The sequence below is a fragment of the Ovis canadensis genome, chromosome 2 (assembly GCF_042477335.2).
Source record: "Ovis canadensis isolate MfBH-ARS-UI-01 breed Bighorn chromosome 2, ARS-UI_OviCan_v2, whole genome shotgun sequence".
In the NCBI taxonomy this organism is placed as follows: domain Eukaryota; kingdom Metazoa; phylum Chordata; class Mammalia; order Artiodactyla; family Bovidae; genus Ovis; species Ovis canadensis.
The window spans coordinates 15,619,932-15,642,370 of NC_091246.1; positions in this window are offsets into that span (position 1 = coordinate 15,619,932).

A 22,439-nucleotide genomic window follows, 5' to 3' on the forward strand; every position below is an offset into this window, starting at 1 on the left:
CCTCCCCCACCAGAGATGATGAAATTTAAAAGACTAGCAGGATCAAGCAAGGATGAAGGGTAACTGGATTTCTCATATGTCACTGGTTGGAGAAAGTTCTTTGGCAGTATCTACAAAAGTGGAACATTCCAAACTTACCTCTATAAATCCAACGTGATCTACACAAATTTTCCTAGATAAGCCTTCTGATCTGTACCATGTGTTTACTGCTCTTTAAATTCTGCCGAGTTCTCAAACTTCCTTTGGGTCTTTTAACTAATATTCGCTGAACACCTCCTCAATAAGGCATTTGGGAATCTTATCGCCGGCAATGAGGAGAAGACCTATTTTATGGATCCTAATTTATATGCCCTGTAGGAGCTCATGGACCAGAAGGAGGTGGAGACAGACAGACATTGCAGAAGACAGACACCACTTTAGACTAGCTTTCTGTTCCTAACAAAATTCCAGGTTCAGATCTCTGCCTCATACTTGTTTCAGCTTCCATAGTGCCTGAATTCACATGACCCAGGGTAGGAACTTGGAGAAGGCAATGGCATCCCACTCCAGTACTCTTGCCCAGAAAATCCCATGGACGGAAGAGCCTGGTAGGCTGCAGTCCATGGGGTCTCAAAGAGTCAGACACGACTGAGCGACTTCGCTTTCACTTTTCACTTTCATGCACTGGAGAAGGAAATGGCAACCCACTCCAGTGTTCTTGCCTGGAGAATCCCAGGGACAGCGGAGCCTGGTGGGCTGTCGTCTACGGGGTTACACAGAGTCGGACACGACTGAAGTGACTTAGCAGCAGGAACTAGGAAAATAAAAACCTGCTGAATTCACCTAGTTGATGTGTATCCACAGACAGCAAGAAAGACTGGGGCTAGGTAAAAGAAACAGATTTTGGTTGTCAACAGCTTTAAGAATAGGCTTTAGGATATTTAAAATCTAGCCCCGGAGTTCCCTGGTGGTCCAGTGGGTAAAAATCCGCCTGCCAGTGCGGGGGACATGGCTTCAATCCCTGGTCTAGGAAGATCCCACACTCCCAGAGCAGTTAAGCCCATGTGCCATAACTACTGAGCCCAAGTGCTGTAACTGCTGAAGCCCAGGTGGCAAGAGCCCTGCTCCACAACAAGAGAAGCCACCAAAATGAGAAGCTCATGCACTGAAATGAGGAGTGACCCCGCAACTGAGGAAGGCACATGCACAGCAACAACGACCCAGCAGAGCCAAAGATGAATAAATAAATAGATTAACTTTTAAAATACTAAAATAAAAATAAAACCTCGCCTGATACTGGCCAACTTTATATTAATTCATCCTCAGAATTATTCCCAGAATAATCCTGTGATGTATTAATAGGTATCATTATACCCATTTCGCAGATGAGAAAGTTGAGGTTAAGATAGATTAGTCCCTAAAGTCACATAGACAAGAACTAGTAGGGCTAAGAGCCAAACACCTGGCCCCTTATTTTAAACTTTCCACTACGTCACATTCATAGGAAGCATCCCTATACAACTAAGAAGATGTGTAAATTTACATTTCTGTCTGGTTTTGGTCCCTTGTACAAGCTTCTCTTTTCCCTGAAACTTGGGTGGGCACCATCTTTTTTCTCTCCTCTGATCTTTCCTTCTCTAGCCAACTCCTCCTTCAAGTCTCCACTTACTTTTAGTCTTTCCAGAAGGCCTTTCCTGATCCCCTGGACCACCTGTTGATGCCATGGCCACGAGTGACCAAACCACGCTGTGCATCAGTACTTCTACTACCCTGTGTTGTCACTGGGCTTCTGTGGTGGCTCGGGTGGTAAAGAACCCACCTGCAATGTGGGAGACCTGGGTTCAACCCCTGGATTGTGAAGATCTCCTGGAGAAGGGCATGGCAACCCACTCCAATATTCTTGCCTGGAGAATCCCCAGGGACAGAGCAGCCTGGTGGGCTACAGTCTGTGGGGCTGCAGAGTCGGACACGACTGAACCATTGAGCACAACATGTTGTCATCAATGGTTTATAGTTGTCTTCTCTAGGCTGTGAGCTGCTATCTTTTCTGTTTATCACTGAATTTCCAATGCCTTGCACATGGTAGGGGTTCATTATATATTGTTTTTATTTATTTATCTTTGGTTGCACTGGGTCATTGTTGCTGTGCAGGCTTTCACTGGTTGCAGCAAGCAGGGGCTACTCTTCACTGCTGCACGTGGGCCATGTACTTCTCACTGTGGTGGCTTCTCGTGGTGGGGAGCACAGACTCTAGGCACACAGGCTTCAAAAGTTGTGGTGCACCGGCTCAGTTGCCCCACGGCATTAGGAATCTTCCCAAACTAGTGATCAGATCGAACCCATGTTTCCTGCATGGCAGGTGGATTCTTAACAACTGGACCACCAGGGAAGGCCCCAGATTGCTTCTTTAACCCTGTCCGGTACCACGCTGGCCTGGTGCTAATAACATAGGCCTGGACTTGACCTGTTCTAGGAAGTCAGCTCTGCCTAAACCCATCTGCATTCCCAGCTGTAGGAAATCAGCTCCTATGGGCTTCATATGGTTTCATGAACATTTCTGTGGCTACAAGGTGATGCATGGTGATGAAAGTAAAACTCGTGAATGACAACCACATGACCCCTAACATTCTCCTGGCCTGCTTTTCATAATAATCAGGGGTTCAGAACTATTCTGAGTGTTGCCAGCTCTGCCATTTTCAACTAGTGTCCCGTTGCTCTTGGAAAGCCCAAATTTTGGATGGTGCTATAGCTTTGCGAAAAAAAAAAAAAAATTCTCTGGGAAAAATGAGTAGAATTAATTTTTTTAAATCTGCCTTGTACATAATTAAGGACTCAAGGAGCCACCTGGCCTCGTCCTGTACAGCATCACTGTCGGGTGGTCCTGGAATTCTTGCCTAAAAGCCCCTAATTATGGGAGATCTCACTCCCTTTGAGGAGCACATTCCACGCTTGACAGTCCTCATTGTAAGAAACTTGTTTGCTATGTTTAGCTGAAGTCTGCGGCGCTGCAACTTTTCTCCCATTAGACTGGCTCTGTCTTCTGTATACATGGAGTAAATGTCTCATCCTCTTCCATACGACTGCCATTAAAAATATTCAAGGATGGAAGAAATAAATAGACTTGGCTACATAAAAATTGAAAACTTCAGTAAGCAAAAACAATCAACCAAAACAAACAGGCCACCATAAAGTAGTTTAATGAGCACATTCAAGAGGAAAACGTGTGTGTAACATGTATGAAAGACAAAGTATTATTATATCTACCAAGAACTCATACAAATTTATTCCCCCAAATAAGTAAAAGATATTAATTGGCAATCCATAAAGTAAGAAATGAAAGGGTACTAAATCTATGAAAGAATATTCAAATTTGCAAAAGTAACCTAAGGAATGTAAATAAAAACAAGATCAGACTTCCCTGGTGGTCCAGGGGTTAAGAATCCAACTGCCAGTGCAGGGGACATGGGTTTGATCCATGGTCTGGGAGGATCTCACACACCTCAGGGCAACTAAGCTGGCCAGCCACAACTACTGAGCCTGCGCATTCTGGACCCTGTCTGTACTCTGCAACAAGAGAAACCACTGCAATGAAAACACCACGCACCACAACTAGAAAACTCAGCAGTGGCCACAGGACTGGAAAAGGTCAGCTTTCATTCCAATCCCAAAGAAAGGCAATGCCAAAGAATGCTCAAACTACCACACAATTGCACTCATTTCACATGCTAGTAAAGTAATGCTCAAAATTCTCCAAGACAGGCTTCAGCAATACATGAACCGTGAACTTCCTGATGTTCAAGCCGGTTTTAGAAAAGGCAGAGGAACCAGAGATCAAATTGCCAACATCCGCTGGATCATGGAAAAAGCAAGAGAATTCCAGAAAAACATCTATTTCTGCTTTATTGACTATGCCAAAGCCTTTGACTGTGTGAATCACAAGAAACTGTGGAAAATTCTGAAAGAGATGGGAATACCAGACCACCTGACCTGCCTCTTTAGAAATCTGTATGCAGGTCAGGAAGCAACAGTTAGAACTAGACATGGAACAACAGACTGGTTCCAAATAGGAAAAGGAGTACGTCAAGGCTGTATATTGTCACCCTGTTTATTTAACTTATATGCAGAGTACATCATGAGAAACGCTGGACTGGAAGAAACACAAGCTGGAATCAAGATTGCCAGGAGAAATATCAATAACCTCAGATATGCAGATGACACCACCCTTATGGCAGAAAGTGAAGAGGAACTAAAAAGCCTCTTGATGAAAGTGAAAGAGGAGAGTGAAAAAGTTGGGTTAAAGCTCAACATTCAGAAAATGAAGATCATGGTATCCGGTCCCATCACTTCATGGGAAATAGATGGGGAAACAGTGGAAACAGTGTCAGACTTTATTTGTTTGGGCTCCAAAATCACTGCAGATGGTGACTGCAGCCGTGAAATTAAAAGACGCTTACTCCTTGGAAGAAAAGTTATGACCAACCTAGATAGCATATTCAAAAGCAGAGATATTACTTTGCCGACTGGTCCGTCTAGTTAAGGCTATGGTTTTTCCAGTAGTCGTGTATGGATGTGAGAGCGGAATTGTGAAGAAGGCTGACCACCGAAGAATTGATGCTTTTGAACTTGGTGTTGGAGAAGACCCTTGAGAGTCCCTTGGACTGCAAGGAGATCCAACCAGTCCATTCTGAAAGAGATCAGCCCTGGGATTTCTCTAGAAGGAATGATGCTAAAGCTGAAACTCCAGTACTTTGGCCACCTCATGCAAAGAGTTGACTCATTGGAGAAGACTCTGATGCTGGGAGGGATTGGGGGCAGGAGGAGAAGGGAATGACAGAGGATGAGATGGCTGGATGGCATCACTGACTCAATGGACGTGAGTCTGAGTGAACTCCGGGAGTTGGTGATGGACAGGGAGGCCTGGCGTGCTGCGATTCATGGGGTCGCAAAGAGTCGGACACGACTGAGCGACTGAACTGAACTGAACTGACAACTAGAGAAAACCACATGCACCCGTAAAGATCTAGTGCAGCCAAAAGTTAATTGATTAATTAATTTTTTAAAAAGCAAGATCATCACAGAGTATAAATTGGTTCAATCTTTCTGGAAGACTGTTTAATGGCATCAAAATGTTAAGTGTGCAAATATTTTGACCCAAAAGTTTCACTTCTAGGAATTTATCCTAAGAAGATAACTAGCCAAGTGGATAATATGTCAAGAATATTGATGAAAATGTGTGCTTGTAACAGGAAAAATATTTAACAACTAAAATCCTATCAATAGGAAGTTGGTTATATAAAATTTTATGGTAGATACATACAATGAAATTCTAAACTGATTAAATATGATGACCTAGCTGACATGATACTTGTGTATCATGCAGTGTTGAGGAAGAAAAAATTAATTTGATATCTTTCATATAAAACTGTATATACAGTGTATGTGTACAGATTCGCAAACTGCTGTCTAGAAGCAAGTTCATCAAGATGTTAACGGCATTCTCTTGGATAATACAATTCAGGGTGATTTCCCTTTCTTCCTTACCTTTGTTGGTTGTGTTCATTTTTTTTTTTTTGCATTGAGAATATATGATTGTATGATTTTTTAAATAATAAAGGTAGGCCTTCCTAACTCTCTTCTTTTCTATGCTAAGCTTTCCCAGCTCTTTCAAAATTTCTTCCTATGAAATGAACTAAAATCCCTTGCCATCTTGGCTTCCATCTTCAGAAGTCCCTAACCAGAGGTGACCTAAATCCCCAGAAGGTCCAGGAGCCAGAAGGGAATACAGTGCTATGAATACGGTCTCTCCTGCCCAGAGTAGAATCACACCCACCTCCAAATGCCACGCGGCAAACGTGAGATAAGCTTTGACTGTACCACACCTCACTGCCAACGTACAATTGATGTGCTAATAACAGCAAAAATATTTAACAACTGAAGTCCTGTCTGGTCTCTTTCACACATTTTGCCAAGTCACTGAGTCCCCACTGCCTATTAATACTATTGCTTACTTGAGCCCAGATGAGGGGAATTGACAGGGCTTCCAACATGGCTCAGAGGTAAAGAATCCTCTTTCCAATGCAGGAGACACAGGTTTAGTCCCTGGGTTGGGAAGATCCACTGGAGAAAGGCATGCAACCCACTCCAGTATTCTTGCCTGGAGAAGTCCATGAACAGAGGAGCCTGGTGGGCTATGGTCCATGGGATGCCAAAGAGTCAGACACAACTAAGGAAGTGAGCACGCACACACGTGGGACTTAAGAGCTATCTCTATTGACATTTCATCAGTCTAGACTAAGCTCATTATTTTAGCCTGTAGAAAGCTTTATTGAGCCCAAGTCACCCAAAGGGCATCTTTGCTATCTCCCTGCACAACTAACAACTTTGCAAGACGTGGTCATTTTATCCCAGTTCCTCCTTGTAGGACAAATGTAGGTAGATTCCTCTAGCTCCTTCCTCCATGCTCTGGGAAATGAAATGGTCTACCTTGCACGTGAAAAGTGTGTATTTTCTTTAGTCCATTGTTGGCAAGGATGCAAGTTGATTTAGAGTTTCTGGAAGGCAGCTGAAGGGTGTTTATGTAAAATTAAATGTGGATAAACTTTGACACCAAAATTACACTTCTATAAAAGTTTCTTTATATACTGCCTCAGGGATGACTTCCTAGAAGTGTGTTAAATATATGTGTATATGTGTGTGTATGTATATATATATATATATTCATCTTTAATCACAGCAGGATTTAAAATGCTGAAAAATTGGAGACAAATAAAGCAATGAGGAATCGGGTATCAATATGTGATGTGCTCAGTCATTTCAATCATGTCCAACTCTTTGCAACCCCATGGACTATAGCCCACCAGGCTCCTCTGTCCATGGGATTTTCCAGGATACTGGAGTGCATTGCCAGCTCTCCTCCAGGGGATCTTCCTGACCCAAGGATTGAACCCAGGTCTCCTAAGTCTCCTGTACTGCAGGTTAATTCTCTATTGCTAAGCCACTGGGTAAGCCCATAAATATATGATAGACTATGCAACTGATTGCAGTGTAGACATTAACAAGAAAGATGTAGTGCCCTAAGTATTATCATATAATTATGATATTAACATATGTTATCAATACGCTGTACAATATAATATTAAAAACATGCATTAAATGGGAAAAGTATGATTAGTTCAATTTCTTTTTAAGAAATAAAAAATATATAGGAAGAGAGAAGTGTTTGGAAGGATGTGTTCTAAAGTTGCAAGAAGGTTATCTCTGAATAATAAATGTACATGTGACTTTCCATCTTTTCTATTGTGCCTTATTTTTTTTTAAATGAGCATATGCTGTTTTTTAACAGCTTGAAAATCATTAACATTCATTTGGAAATTCTTAAAATATGTTCTTATCTGCTTCTATCTGAATAAAGTTTTATACTTGAAGTCCAATTTAATATTAGATTCTATATTAAATTTTTCTATAAAGGGCCAGATAGTAAATATCTTAGGCTTTACTGGCCAGTCTCTGTTACAGCTACTTAACTCTGCTATTATAGAACAAAAGCAGGTATGGACATTATGTAAACAAATGAGTTTGACTGTGTTCTATTAAAACTTAATTTACAAAAACAGGTCGGGGGGCACTGAATCTGGTTCATTGGCAATAGCTTGTTCTACACCAGCATCAAGAGTACATTTTTATCTTCCCATTTGGTGTTTGCAATCTGTTGCATATACCATGTATGAGTTAGTTTTTGCTGCATAACAAATCATTCCAAAACTTAGCAGCTTAAAACAGCAACCATCTATTTGCTTATGAATCTAAGGGTCAAAAGTTTGAGCTGAGACCAACTGGGACGACTCATCTCAGCGCCATCTGGGATCAGCTAGGCCCACTCATTTTTCTGAGGTCCACTAGCCATCAACAGCTTCACACATGTCTAGCTGCCGTAGGTCAGGAGGGGTGGTGGAAGTAACTGGACCACGTGTCTCTCATCATCCAGCAGGTGGCCTAGGCTTATTCATATCATGGTAGTCACAGTGTAACAAAGAACAGTAAGGAAGGCTTTCCCCGTCTGAAGAATTTTTCCAGCCTCAGTCTGCATCACATTTGCTAGTATCTCACTGACCAAACAAGCACATGGTCAAGTCCAGATTCCAGGGTCAGAGATCCCACCTCCTGATGAGAGAAATTGCAGCCACATGCAAAGGGATATGTATTTAGGGTGGGGGATAATTTGTGACCATTTTTCACCATCTGACAAACATCCTCAAAAATCTCACCTCCCATCCTATCTCCTTCCAGAAGCTCTTTCACTTCTCCTTGGGCAGAGCCATCACTGTATCTTTGAGCCAAGAAACACCATCTCAATGCATCTTTTCCAGACACAGGACCATAATTCTTCTCACCTGTAATCAATTGCTACTCATCCTGAAAAAGTGAGTTGAGCAGCTATTTATAATTTTGCTCAAAATATTTCTCCACACTCTATTTTCCCTCTTCCAAATTTGTGCTTGAATCATTAGCCTGTATCACTTCCCATTCACTGAATCTTCCCTGCTTTCCATGTGTTCATATGTTTAGGCCTTTGAAAAATGGTTATAAAACTGGGACAGTTCCCATGGTGACACATTGGTCTCTTTGATCCTCTTTACTCTCACATGGTGAGTGAACCACCCAGACAGCTGAAGTTCATTATAATCCACTCTGTGAAGAAGGATCACGCCTTCTTCATTCACTCTCCTTCCCCCAAAAGCATATACAACGCTGCTGGCAGCCTTTAAAAGAAAAACCTTTTAAATCTTGCTCAACAACCATCATTGAGGGAGACTTTGAGGGACAGCTGAGATAGAGAGGAAGGAGTACCAAATATGGAGTCAGAAGTCCAACTGGGTTCAAAGCCAGCCTCCACCACTGTTGGTGTGATCTGGGACAAGGAGTTTTCATTTTTCTCATGAAAGCGTCTAGCATAATACAGAGCTGCTAAGTCGCTCCAGTCATGTCTGACTCTGTGCGACCCCAGAGAAGGCAGCCCACTAGGCTCCCCTGTCCCTGGGATCCTCCACGCAAGAACACTGGAGTGGGTTGCCATTTGAGTCCTCAATAAATGTTTGATCATTGTGTTTGCTCACTATTGTGTGCAAAGCACTATGGGAAAGGGCCATGAAAGGGTCCAGAGGTCAGTAAGACCCAGCCTGCCAGCAGGGAGCTCACGATAAGGTGGTAAGTGATAGCTCGGGCAGCTCAAAGTTTCTGTTTTTTTTTAATTCTCAATAAAAGGATGTTGAGGAAGAGAACACTTTTAAACTTTTGTCACCTTCTGAGCTTAATAAGGAGAAAATGCACAATAATAATAATGACCTTCAGACTCATTTCATCACCCTGGGCATCCCTTCTTCAGTCCCAAGTCCTGAACTGTTTCCTATGGAAGAACCCCCTCTGGTGTTAGCCCACCCCTGGTGCGGCTTCCAGCAGCCCATCCTTGAGAGATGAAATCTCAGAAACACCTTGGAAAGCTCAGTTCATCCAGGGCACTAGATAATGAAGTGATGGAGGCACAAATGACAACTGATTAGGCAGGAGCATCTCCAGACAGAGAAGAATAAGAGGGAAGACCAAAGGCAGCTATCTTTTTACAAGCAGCAAAGGCTGTTTCATTTTGGTTTATATCACTGGGTTGTTTATTTTCACTCTTGAAAAAATGGCAAGAGAAAATCGAAAATAATGAGGCAGTTTAAACTAGAGCTATTTGCAAATCCAATCTGTTCTTTGGGTGACCGTGAGAAAAGTACTTTAAACTCTCTGAAACCTAGACTTTTCATCTATAAAATGAGGATAATCATCCTTATAATCTCGGATAACATATCCACATCGAATAGAGAGCACTTTGAAAATAAACAAGTGACAAATATATTCTACACTATTCGCTGGTACCCCCAAAAGTGGTCTTTAGGAGGGCAGGCAGGGAGAGGTGGGAGAGAGAGAAAAAAGAAAAAAAATTTGCACCTAAGATGTGCCAGGCACTTTCAATCGACAGCTCTATCTATCTTTATTTTTACAGATCAGGAACCTGAGGCTCAGAGAAGTTAGGCAACTGAGCCAAGATCACAGAGCTATTAAGTGGCAGATGACGCTGACTCCAAAACTAATACTCCTCCTAAGCCAGTCCACATCACGCTAACCACAGCCACAAATTATGACAGAGTGCAGCCTTGATACTCCCCTCGAAATGTTTCTCCTGCAGTGACTTTTGGGTTAGCGCTTGGCGGGGGGTCCCCAGGGAAGGTGATCTGGCCTTGGCTGGTGGCAAATTCTGGCAGGCACCCTGGGGAGCTGTGTTGGGGCTGGCCTCATGCACAGTCTGCCACAATGAGCAGGAAGAGGGTGTAGCTCTGGCTCTAATGAAGTTCGCAGATGCTGGAGACATGTTGTAAACACCAATGGGTGTGGGTGACTAGGAGGGTGGAGAAGCAGGCAGGGGCTGCTCCAGCAGCTCAGAGCGGGTAGAAATATGGGCGAGAGGTAATGAAGGAAACTCCGTCCACTGGGGCTTGTTTGTGAACAGAGAGAGGCCTGGGAACACTCCCTGAACTAGAGGCAAGGGGCTATGGAGGCAAGAGGGGCCCTAATGCCAGAGAGAGAAGTGCCAGGAAAAATGACACAGAAACCTAGGAAGTGCCGGCCTCGTCCCCTGGCAAGTGCTGACCGAGTGGCTCCTAGTACAAGCCTCCGTAGCGAGGGTCTGAGTCTAAGAATTGGTCCCCAGTCACCAAATAATGGGGCTTCCCAGGTGGCTCAGTGGTAAAGAACCCGCCTGCCAATGCAGGAGATTCAGGTTCGATCCCTGGGTCAGGAAGATCTCCTAGAGGAGGAAATGGCAACTCACTCCAGTATTCTCGCCTGGAAAAATCCCACGGACAGAGGAGCCTGGTGGGCTAGAGCCCACAGGGTCGCAAAAGACTTAGACACGACTTAGCAACTAGATAATAACAACAGCAACAAATAATAGTGCAATTGACATTAACTAACTTGAAACTTGACTCATTAGAAAAGACTCTGATGCTGGAGGATTGGGGGCAGGAGGAGAAGGGGACGACAGAGGATGAGAGGGCTGGATGGCATCACCGACTCGATGGACGTGAGTCTGAGTGAACTCCGGGAGTTGGTGATAGACAGGGAGGCCTGGCGTGCTGCGATTCATGGGGTCGCAAAGAGTCGGACACGACTGAGTGTCTGAACTGAACTGAACTGAACTTGAAACTTGACTCCCCCCGTCACTAGCTGATGCCTTGGCAAATCACTAATTTTGAACTCTAGTTTTTCAATTGCAAAATGGGTAGAATAATTAGTACCTTCCACATAAAGTCATTTTGAGGATTAAATGATACAATGCATGTGAAAAAAAAGAAAAAGAAACACTTGGCATAGTGCTTAGCTCAAGTTAAGCCCATAATAAAGGGTGGCTGCTAATGGTACTATTAAGCGCCTCTTACGTGCCCGGGCACCAGGTTTGTCATTGTGCAGGAACTTGCAGGAAACAGATGACAGACTCACTTAGGACACTTAAAATACATTTTATCCAAGGGGCTGTTGGTTGACGTCTGGGTGAGAGTAAGGGGAAGAGTAATAGATCTTGAGACACCCAGGAACTAACAACATTCGTGACTTATCCTCTGTCCCTCCGCCTCAGCTGAAAGCCGGAGCTCAAGGACATCAGCCACCAACTCTGACAGCTGGAGTTAGAGTGTGAAGAGAGGGATGCGGCCATTGGCCAAGAACCAAGCAAACGCAGGGGGAGTGATTAGGAGGCCCCCTCTCTCCCCGAGCGCCCCTCAGTCTTCTGTCACTGCTTCCCCTTGGCTAAACTCCAAGGAGAAGGTGGAAAGCAAGGAATGCCATTCAGGTCCACCGCCCAGGCACCAGTGAAGCAGGGCAGAGGCTGGTGAGGCACAGATTCGAGCGCGGAGCCAACAGAACCACAGCCCAGAATCCCAAACTCATTTATTCGTCTCATTAAACCCCAAGAACATCGGGGTCATTATCTTTCTTTTTCAGATGAGAGAACTTGACTCAGGGAGGTGCAGCAACTCATTCAGAAACCCAGCTTGAAAACTGGTGGAGCCCTCACTGGAATCCGAATTCATCTCCTCAGTGTGGCCTCCATGGATTCCGTCATGCCGATCCCTAAAAGAACAGATTTGAAAGCCCCTCCTTATCCAGAAGGATTGAGTGGGAGGGTATTCCCACATGAAACCAAAAGGATGCATACCATTTTAAATGAGTGTGGGTTAAGGAATGGTTTGTACAAACAAGCAGAATAAGAAAAGTGGATGCTGTGTGCCCATGTGGGCTAGGAGTTCATCATCCTTCAAGAGACATGTCCTTGAGTGCCATCAGCACTTCCTGTGGGACCGGAAGTGACGTGTCAGCTGGTAGACACAGCCTTTAAGTACACGGCATTTCCAAGGGCCACAGCTCTTCCAAGTACATTCTGTGCATTTACACATCTTAATAGTAGATTTAATTCACTTAGCCATCATGGTCTCATGTAATCAGACATGAGTACAGCTCTTGAAACACTGACAGGGTCTCATGTAGGTGAATTCTGCTTCACAATGATAGAAAGAGCTGACATTGAAGGATCAAAAAGTGACTTCGCCATGAACACTTGGCCACCACAGGTGGTAACTTTTCTGACACCTCCTGCTTAAACCCCAAAGGTCAGAAGGATCAGGAGGCCCCGCTTTCATGGTCTGTATTCATACTGAAGATCAAGATCAAGCACGCTTTTGCCCTTCTGCTCCACGGGAGGTTTCTGTCCTCCCTGAGCTCACCTTAGGACACCTGCATTACTGCTTGACAGGTGTACCTGTACCTCGTGTAGGAGTCTTATGTACAAATGATTTCAACGATGTGACCAGGGACACGGCTGCTCAGTCAGAAGAGCAAGCAGATGTTTAAGAGCAGACCGAAAAGTTAGTGACCCAGGAGTGGGCTGGAGGTGGCTCTTAAGGGCGCTTTAACCAAAAATTCAGTGACCACACTGCTAACTTGAAAATGGCCACGGTGGGAGAGAGTGGTCATCACTATGAAGGAAGGTTGGATTTGCTTTTGTTTGTTTGAAGGATTGTTGTTAAATGTTTACCAGCACACCACTGCCTGGAGGGCTTCCCCGAGGAGGAATATTTAATACAGATAATGTATAAGGAGATGGAAAGGTGCCCCAATTCCTCCTTCCTCCTTCCTTTCCACACCCTTTCCTCCAGCTTCATTGAACCAAATCAGGCCCCACCCTCCCTCTGTACACTTCTCTGCCCTCTGCCCTCTGCCCTCTGCCAGGAAGGTCCCTTTCCTCTTATCTCCCAGAAACGCTTTCACTCTTGGTGAATCTCTTTACAGACTGTGACTGCAAACACCCGCCTGGGACCCAATGCCAGCTGGACAAACTTGGGCACCCTTGTCAATCCAGAGCCTTGTTTTCTAGGCTGTAAAGTGGAGCTGCCCTGTCTACTCCACAGAGTCTTGGGAGTGGGATAAGATGATCGAAGGGCCACCAAGGAGAGGTAAGAGCCAACAAAGGCATGCAATGAAATGCTGGCCAGCAGAGCTGGGAGCTGGGTCAGAAACCATCAAAACCAATCATCTCAACTTACAGGTGGGAAAACCAAAGTGCCATGGGCTAGCGTGTTCCTTGGCTAGATTGTTGAGGGCAGTGGGAGAACATGATCTTGTGAGTGTCCCAGATTTCTCCTTGTGCCCACCATGGATGTGTGGGTGCTCCCAGGCCAGACCTCCCAGGAATGAGATTCTGGAATCAGTACAGAAGCAACAGCTGCCCCCAACTTCCCAGGCAGGAGGCCAAGGAGAGGAGGGCTGCCTCTCGAGGGAAGAGAGAGCAAGGCACACCAGTGCTATGCAGAGACCTGGTGGGGTCGTACTACCTCATCTCAATACCCCACCCCACAGAAGAGGGGAAGGAGGGAAGGCAAAGAGAAGCAGGGCCTCACCAGGCACCTCATCAGGCAGTAAGAACTGGTCTATCGGGAGAGCTGGAACCTAGAAGCTCTCTCTGAGACCTCAGTGAGATGAGCATCATGAGCCACAGAGAGAGCTGTTGGGTGAGGTCAGGTCAATCCCACGTTAAATCTTGGGAAGCAGCCAAAAGGGGTTGACCTCGTAGAGCCCATGGTCATCAGCAAGGGCCCAGGCAGGAGGTGGACACCAAGAGCCTAAAAAGCAGGCTGAGACCCCGCAGAAAAGGCTGCTGCTGTCATCTCACACTTGCCAAAGAGTTCAGAGTAAGGATTTGGTTGTCTTTCTAATGATGTTTTAATTACACAAGCTCTACATCAATATATTCCCAATGCAAACAATCTGACATGACATGCAAAGCAGAATCCCCCTGGATATCCATCCACCATGCTCCCCAGAAGATCACTTTTCTAAATTAATTTTTTGGGAGCACAGTTGGTTTACAGGGCTTCCTGGATGGCACTGCGATAAAGAATGGCCTGCAATGCGGGTTTGATCCCTAGGTCAGGAAGATGCCTTGGAGGAGGGCATGGCCACCCATTCCATGGACAGAATCCCATGGACAGAGGAGCCTGATGGGCTGCCGTCCATGGGTTTCAGAGAGCTGGACATGACTGAAGCGACTGAGCGTGCAGGCGAAGTTGATTTACAGTGTCATGTTATTTTCAAGTGTACAGCAAAGTGAGTCGGTTACACATAAACACGAATCTATTCTATCCTTTCTCAGATTCTTTTCCCGCATAGGTCATTGCAGAGTGTTGGGTAGAGTTCCCTGTGCTAGACATGAAGGTTCCCCACCTACACATGTAGGTCCTTATTAGTTATCTATTCCATGAGGCTCATGCTGATGTGCATGCTTCCCAGCCTTTGTCTGTGAGCTTGTAATTTTTTTATTTACTGGGTCTTCATTGCTGCGTGGGCTGTTTCTCTAGTTGCGGTGAGACGGGGCTACTCTTCTTTGCAGTGAGGCATCTCACTGACATGGCTTCTCTTGTTGCAGCTTAAGGACTGGTGAGCACAGGCTCAATAGTAGCGGCTCAGAGGCTTAGTTGCTCCGCAGCATATGGGAATCTTCCCAGATCAACCATTGAACTCAAGTCTTTTGCATTGGCAGGCCAATCCTTTACCACTGAGCCACCAGAAATCCCCCGTCTCTGAGTTTATACCCATATATGTTCATGGGGAAGTATGCAGCTGTGTGTGCAGTTTTGTATTCATGAAATCAACCTTACACAGTATCCTGAATCTCACTATTGGCACTGAGATCACTGGGCACACACACACACATACACGGCAGAGCCACCACATTCCTTGTAAACCACCGCATCTATCCCCACAATCTGGGGGAGTGACAAAATTATCTGCTCCAATCCCCCCATTAATGCACACATTAGACTGTTCCTAGTTTCCATTATTGAGCAATGTGCTAATGAACATCCTTTCACAAGCTTGTCACCAGGAAGCAAAGGAAATTGCATTTCACGTATAGTATTTTTTATTTCATATATTCTATTTCATATAAAGAGATATATAAGGGTAAAACTTATTTTCAGTGCTGAGTGAGAAAAGTATGCACCTCAACCCACCCACCCCACCCCACACACACACACACTCCCTGATTTAAAATCATTCTAGACAAAGAAGTCGAAAGAATACCACCATCAGGAGCTGTGGCTGCGTGAACCCAAGACAGCACGGAGAATCATAATAAGTCGTTTCCGTCTCCGCTTGCGAGGGCTCTGTACATTTTGTGTCCCCTTAGTCGTCATTTGGGTGAGTTCTACATATTTATGCTTGTTCTTTTTTTCATCTGTCCTCATAAATCAATCCCTGCAGTCTCCTAATGAAAGCCAGCTTTTCAAACGAAACCGTAGCCGGGTGTTTAACTAACTAAATATTGTTTTTCCCCCAGCACTGACAGAGAGGGGTGGGATGCGGCCTTGATAATTGTCCTCCCTTCCTCCAGCAACTCCAGGAAGCCACGTGCCGCCCCGGCACTGACTGACGGGGCCCCAGGTGGGCGGCAGCCGCCGTGGGTTTGGAGGGAGCGGCCATTGGGAGGTTTTCCTTTGCTGGCTGGACTTCGCCCTCTGCATCCCTGGGGATCCCCAGGATGTCCATAGGTCACCATTCCCTGGGCTACCCTTAATAAAGGAAGAAAAAGTGTGAAGCTGCCCGGAGTGGCACCTAGCTGGCCACATACCCTCGAGGCAGCCTGCTCAGCTCTCCTTCCCTGTCCTTCCCTGTCAACCTCCAGGCCCAGCTGTCACTGGAGAACAGAGGACGTCAGCACTTGCTGCTCGTCTTCCAGCAGCCTCCCACGGTGCCCTCAGGTGGCTACCCGTGTGGCCTAAAGGTAACAAGACTGACCTTGAACTTCATTTTGAACTGCCCTCAATCCTTCAACTGCCCTCACCATCTGCAGCGGGGCTTCTCAAAGTGTTGTCGCTGGAAACTTGTCAGAATTTGCAAATTCTCAGCCCCCACCTCAGAATAATTAGATCAGCCTCTCTGGGGGTGGGGCCCAGCCTTTAAGTGTTTGGAGGAGTCCTCCAGACGATGCTGATGAACACTCAGGTTTGAGAAGCACTGACCTGCATGGTGATTTCCAAGCTCCTAACTCAGACTCCCCAGCCCTCCATGCCCTGGCCCTGCCAGTGTCCCCAGCCCCCATCTCTTACTACTTTCCAGACAGAACTCAATGTCGCACGGGACAAACACACCCAGGTGGGTCTCTTCATATCTGGGCTTGCTGTTCCTTCCACCTACCATGTTCTCACCCATCTGCCTCCACAAAGCAAATCCCAACATTTTTTACATCCCAGTTCTGTGCTCTAGAAAGCCTGCCCTGACCTCTCCAAGAAGACAGGAAAACACCTAACATTTATAAGGTGCTCACTATACGCTGGGTACTGGTCCAAGAATTGGCTTTCATTTCTTTTTATTTTTTAGAACTTGACTTTCAAAAAAAGTTAAGTTTCTGAACTTCCCTGGTTGTCCACTGGTTAAGAATCCTCCCGCCAGTGCAGGGGACACAGGTTCAACCCCTGGTCTGGGAAGATCCTACATGCCATGGGGCAACTAAGCCTGAGAGAGGCAACTACTGAAGCCCAAGGCTAGAGCCTGTGCTTTGCGACGAGAGGCCAGTGCAGTGAGCAAGCCCCTGCTCGTCACAACTAGAGACCGCTTGTGAGCAGCAATGAAGACCCAGCACAGCCGGAAAAGAAAGAGTTAATCATCACAACAAATCTACCAGGAAGATATGATTATGACTCCCATTTTACAGATGAAGAAACAGAGGCCCAGAAAGCTTAAATAATTGGCTCAAGTTAGCTAAGAGGTGAAATTGACATTTGAACCCCCAGCCTTGTGGCTTTGAACCTTTTGCTCTAGTGCCTCCTGTGATATACCCATCCTGGCAGTTTCAGTGGGTCACGCTAGGCCCCCCAGAACACACCTGTCACCCTGCCTCAAAACAGCCCTTCAGGTGTGTGGAGAAAACTCTCAGGTCCCACCCAGAACTGCTCTTCCCCAGGCCAACACCCGCTGTTCCCTCCAGTGGCCTTCACGTGACTTGGCTCTGTAATCACAGCCGCCAGTCGGATCGCACAGCTGGCTCCGGGACCAAGGAAGCTTCCACACTGTCCTCTCACTGGCTGCCTTTGATTTCTCCGATTTCCTGTTTCAAATCACAGGACCCAAGCCTTTGCATCAAGAATGATGACATGACATGCATGCTTTCTGAAAAATCTCATTTTCTAAAGGCATTTCCTATTTATTTCCTTCCTTATTGAGGTCCCTCCCAGCCTGACTTGTATTTAAAAAGAAAAAAAAAAAAAGGGAAGAAAGAGGGGGAAAAAAAAACAAAAGAAATCTGCTTTTCCAAGCTCAGAACTGGCTGGCAGAGTGGCTGCCTAGGTCACCCTATGGATGAGCTGCTCAACCAGTGTTTCCCCAAACCACAGGCCTTGGAATCATCTATGCAAATCCAGCTACCAAAACTCCCTTTAAAAATGCCTCCCTTCACCACCTGAGCGGGCTTTGCGGCAGTCATGTCTCTTGGGGAATTCTCTGGATTGAAAGATCAGCCTTGGAACTGAAAGGACCAATTCTCATCTTTCCTCCACTTAGGAAGCCTAGTTTTCTCATCTTAGGGACCCATTGCTGCATCTTTCAAACACCCCCATGTTTCATTTCAAGGGAGTCTCGGCTTTGGGGTCTGATAAGCCTGCGTTTGAACAAAAGTTCCTTGTTATCTGGGCAACTTTGAAGACAGCATGGAACCTCTCTAATCCAGTTTTATCATCTGTAAAGTGGGGGTAAAGATAATGTTGTAATAGTGTCCTAAAGTGAAGTGAAGCGAAAGTTGCTCAGTTGTGTCTGACTCTGCAACCCCATGGACTAGTCCATGGAATTCTCCAGGCCAGCATACTGGAGTAGGTAGCCTTTCCCTTCTCCAGAGGATCTTCCCAACCCAGCAATCGAACCCAGGTCCCCCACATTGCAGGCAGATTATTTACCCACTGAGCTACAAGCGAAGCCCAATAATGTCCTGTGGCTGCTAAGTCACTTCAGTCGTGTCCGACTCTGTGCGACCCCATAGACTGAAGCCCACCAGGCTCCGCTGTCCCTGGGATTCTCCAGGCAAGAACACTGGAGTGGGTTGCCATTTCCTTCTCCAATGCATGAAAGTGAAAAGTGAAAGTGAAGTCTCTCAGTCGTTTCTGACTCTTAGCGACCCCATGGACTGCAGCCTACCAGGCTCCTCTGTCCATGGGATTTTCCAGGCAAGAGTACTGGAGTGGGGTGCCGTTGCCTTCTCCGAATAATATCCTAGGGCTGTGGTACACAGAAATGTACTCTCTCGCAGTTCTGGAGGCCAAGAGTCCAAAAGCAAGGCGTTAGCAGGCCTGCACTCCCTCTGAAGTCGCCCGGAGGGAGACCCTTGTTTGCTTCTTCCAGCTTCTGGTGATCCAGGTGTTCCTTGCTTTATAGCAGCATCACCCCAACCTCTGCCTCCATCTTCACTTCTCCTTCCCTTCTCTTCTGCCTCTATCCCACCTACCCACTCCCTGTCCTGGGAAGCTGGTCTCCTGAGCTAACTGCTTGCAGCTGGCCCAAGGCCAGTAACAGTCATATTAACAAACTATATGCAGTCATGCTCCAGGAAGCCCTCTTAACATAGACAGACCCATTCAACTCACATCAACAGTCTGGTTGGTATTTCACGGCAGGTGCTTCATTTACCCCCACATTACAGATGGGTCCATGCAGGCTGGGAAAGGTTATATCACTTGCTAGGCCCACTCAGCTGGTGTTAGTGTGTTAGTTGCTTAGTTGTGTCTGCCCTCTTTGTGACCTCATGGACTGTAGCCCGCCAGGCTCCTCTGTCCATGGGATTTCCCAGGCAAGAATACTGGAGCGTGTTGCCATTTCCTCCTTCAGGGGATCTTCCCGACCCAGGGATCAAACCCAGGCCTCCTGCATGGCAGGCAGATTACCGTCTGAGCCACTCAGCTGGTAACCGGTACCAAGTGAAGCTCTCAAATTTCCCTGAACTCTAATGTGTGAGCAAAGGGTGATGCTGAGGATGATGCCCGGCTCTGAGTCGTCTGGAGGTGACAAGAATGCAGGGAGATGATTGCCCAAGAGACACCATCACTGCCAAAGGTCAATATCAGCTTCTGCCTTTGCTGCTTGCCAGAACTTAAGTGTAGACAATGCAGCCATTCGCCCAGGCTGCATTAAGGCACCAGGCCACCTGAACCTTCCATTCATATCTGAATAACTTCATAGTTGATGTCCTTGTTTCAGAGTCTTGCCATGCTCTAAGGAGTCAGGTGGGAAATAATCTCAAAACCACCAGTGCCTGGCCTAGTATCAGTTCAGCTCAGTCGCTCAGTCGTGTCCGACTCTTTGCAACCCCATGAATCGCAGCACGCCAGGCCTCCCTGTCCATCACCAACTCCCGGAGTTCACTCAGACTCACGCCCATCAAGTCAGTGATGCCATCCAGCCATCTCATCCTCTGTCGTCCCTTTCTCCTCCTGCCCCCAATCCCTCCCAGCATAGGTGGCCTGATAAACTTTTGCAGGAGGAAAGGAAGAAGGAAGGTCTGCCTGGGTGGCAGGCCCAGTGCAGTTCAGATGCTCAGTCACAAGCTGTGTGGTATTAGGCATGTACCAAGCCCTCTCTGTGCCTCAACCTGGCAACATGTGGGCAGAGTAGGGTTCAGATAAGATGACTGCTCAGCCTTTCAATCTCATCCATTCTAGGAATCCCAGATTGTAACTCCTCTGTACCATCCAGCTTGTCTGAAGAAGATAAATGGACATGAAATAAAGCTGAGTCATGGAGTCCCAAACCTGTTGGTTTCTTCTGCTTTCTAAGCTGAGTTTTGTTGCTTTGGGCTTCCCAGGTGACTCAGTGGTAAAGAATCTGCCTGCCAAGCAGGAGACATGGGTTCTATCCCTGGGTCGGGAAGATTCCCCCAGGGAAAGAAATGGCAACCCACTCCAGTATTCTTGCCTGGGAAATCCCATGGACAGAGGAGCCTGGTGGGCTACAGTCCACGGGGTTGCAAAGTGTCAGACTTGACTAAGCGACTAAATAACAACAACAGTATATTGCTTTCCATATCAATAAGATGGAAGTAAGGATGTATATTTCCTACTTAGCTTTCCCTGCTTAGCTGCGTGATCTTGATCAAATTATCTAACCTCTTCAAGCCTCAGTTTCCTCATCTACACAAGGAAAAATAGCAATATCTATGTTATTGGGTTCAGCTTCCCAGGTAGATGAGTGGTAAAGAATCCAGAAGATTTGAGATGCAGAAGATTCAGGAGATGCAAGTTCAATCCCTGGGTCAGGAAGATCCCCTAGAGGAGGAAATGGCAACCCATTCCAGTATTCTTTCCAGGATAATCCCATGGACAGAGGAGCCTGGCAGGAGGGTTACTGTCCATGGGGTCACAGAGAGTCAGACACAACTGAACGACTGAGCATGCACATGTTATCCTGTTACTACTGCTGCTGCTGCTGCTAAGACGCTTCAGTTGTGTCCAACTCCGTGCGACCCCATAGACGGAAGCCCACCAGGCTCCCCCGTCCCCAGGATTCTCCAGGCAAGAACACCGGAGCAGGTTGCCATTTCCTTCTCCAATGCAGGAAAGTGAAGTCACTCAGTCGTGTCCGACTCTTAGCGACCCCATGGACTGCAGCCTACTAGGCTCCTCAGTCCATGGGATTTTCCAGGCAAGAGTTACTGTGAGTGTTACATATTCAGAGTCATTGACACAGCGTCAGGTACATGGGAAACACCCAAACAATATCATATCACCCAGGCCACATAGATTGCAACTCAAATGTAGTTCAGCCACCAAATCTTTCTTCAGACCATGTTGCTCGATTTGATCCCCTTCCTCAGTGTCTAAAGCTGGCCTGGGAGCATCCCTCCTGCTACCTTCCTGGTCCTCCCAGGTTGACGCTGAGGCCAGGAAGAGTCTCGAGGAGCTCGAAGCCCAAAGAAGGAGGTGGAGAGGGAGGGCCTGCACGAACCAACTGCCACAAGGGGACATGCCAGCAAGTTCCTTCTAGAAGTGGCTTTGGGCATTAACCTCTGTAATGAGGTAATCGCAGATCACTTGTGTGTGCATCCATGGATGCATGTGTGTGTGCATGTGTGCATGTGTGTGTTGTGTGGAATTTGTGGGGAGCTGCGTGTCCAAGTTGACCCGAGCCTGATGCTTCCTCTTCTGGGCTACATAACCTCTGCTAGTCACTTCCTCTCCCACAGCCTCAACCATCCTCTCATAAGCAGGGAGGGAAACGTTAGGATGATTCAGTGATATAAAGGGAAAGGGAGCTTAGAGTTCAATGAATAACTGCTTTCTCTCCTTAAATCAGGGCAGACTGAGAGTCTTGCAGATTGGGGCTGTGGCAGGGGGTGGGGGGTAGGTGGGGGGCATGTCCCAGACCCCAGAGCACCCCCACAATCCTATCAGCTAGGCTGATTTCCCTAGAGGGTAGGCTTGCTGGTTCATTCATTCTCTTATTCATTCAACAGTTACAATCCCTCCTTGAGTTGGAGGCTCTACATACAGCTGTGATTCACAGACAAACAAGACCTGACTCTCCCTGGAGGAGCCCACTGGCCAGTGGGGAGACGGGCCCATCCATAGATCATGGTTTGGCATCCAGTGACAACCGCAATGGAATCTGAGCGGAGGGCAAAGCACGCAGGAGGGAGAGGCTGGCTCTGGTGGTTGGGGGGGCAATAGGAAAGCCTTTGGAGAAGAGGAAGCCTTGCATCTGGGCCTCCAGGTTGGGGGAGCTCACACAGCAGTGGAGGGGAGGAGAGGATATTCCCAGCAGAGAGGCAGCTCTAACCGTGTGGCAGCCTGGAGGGCTGTGGGGTGTCAACTGAGCGATGGGGACTATTAGTGAGC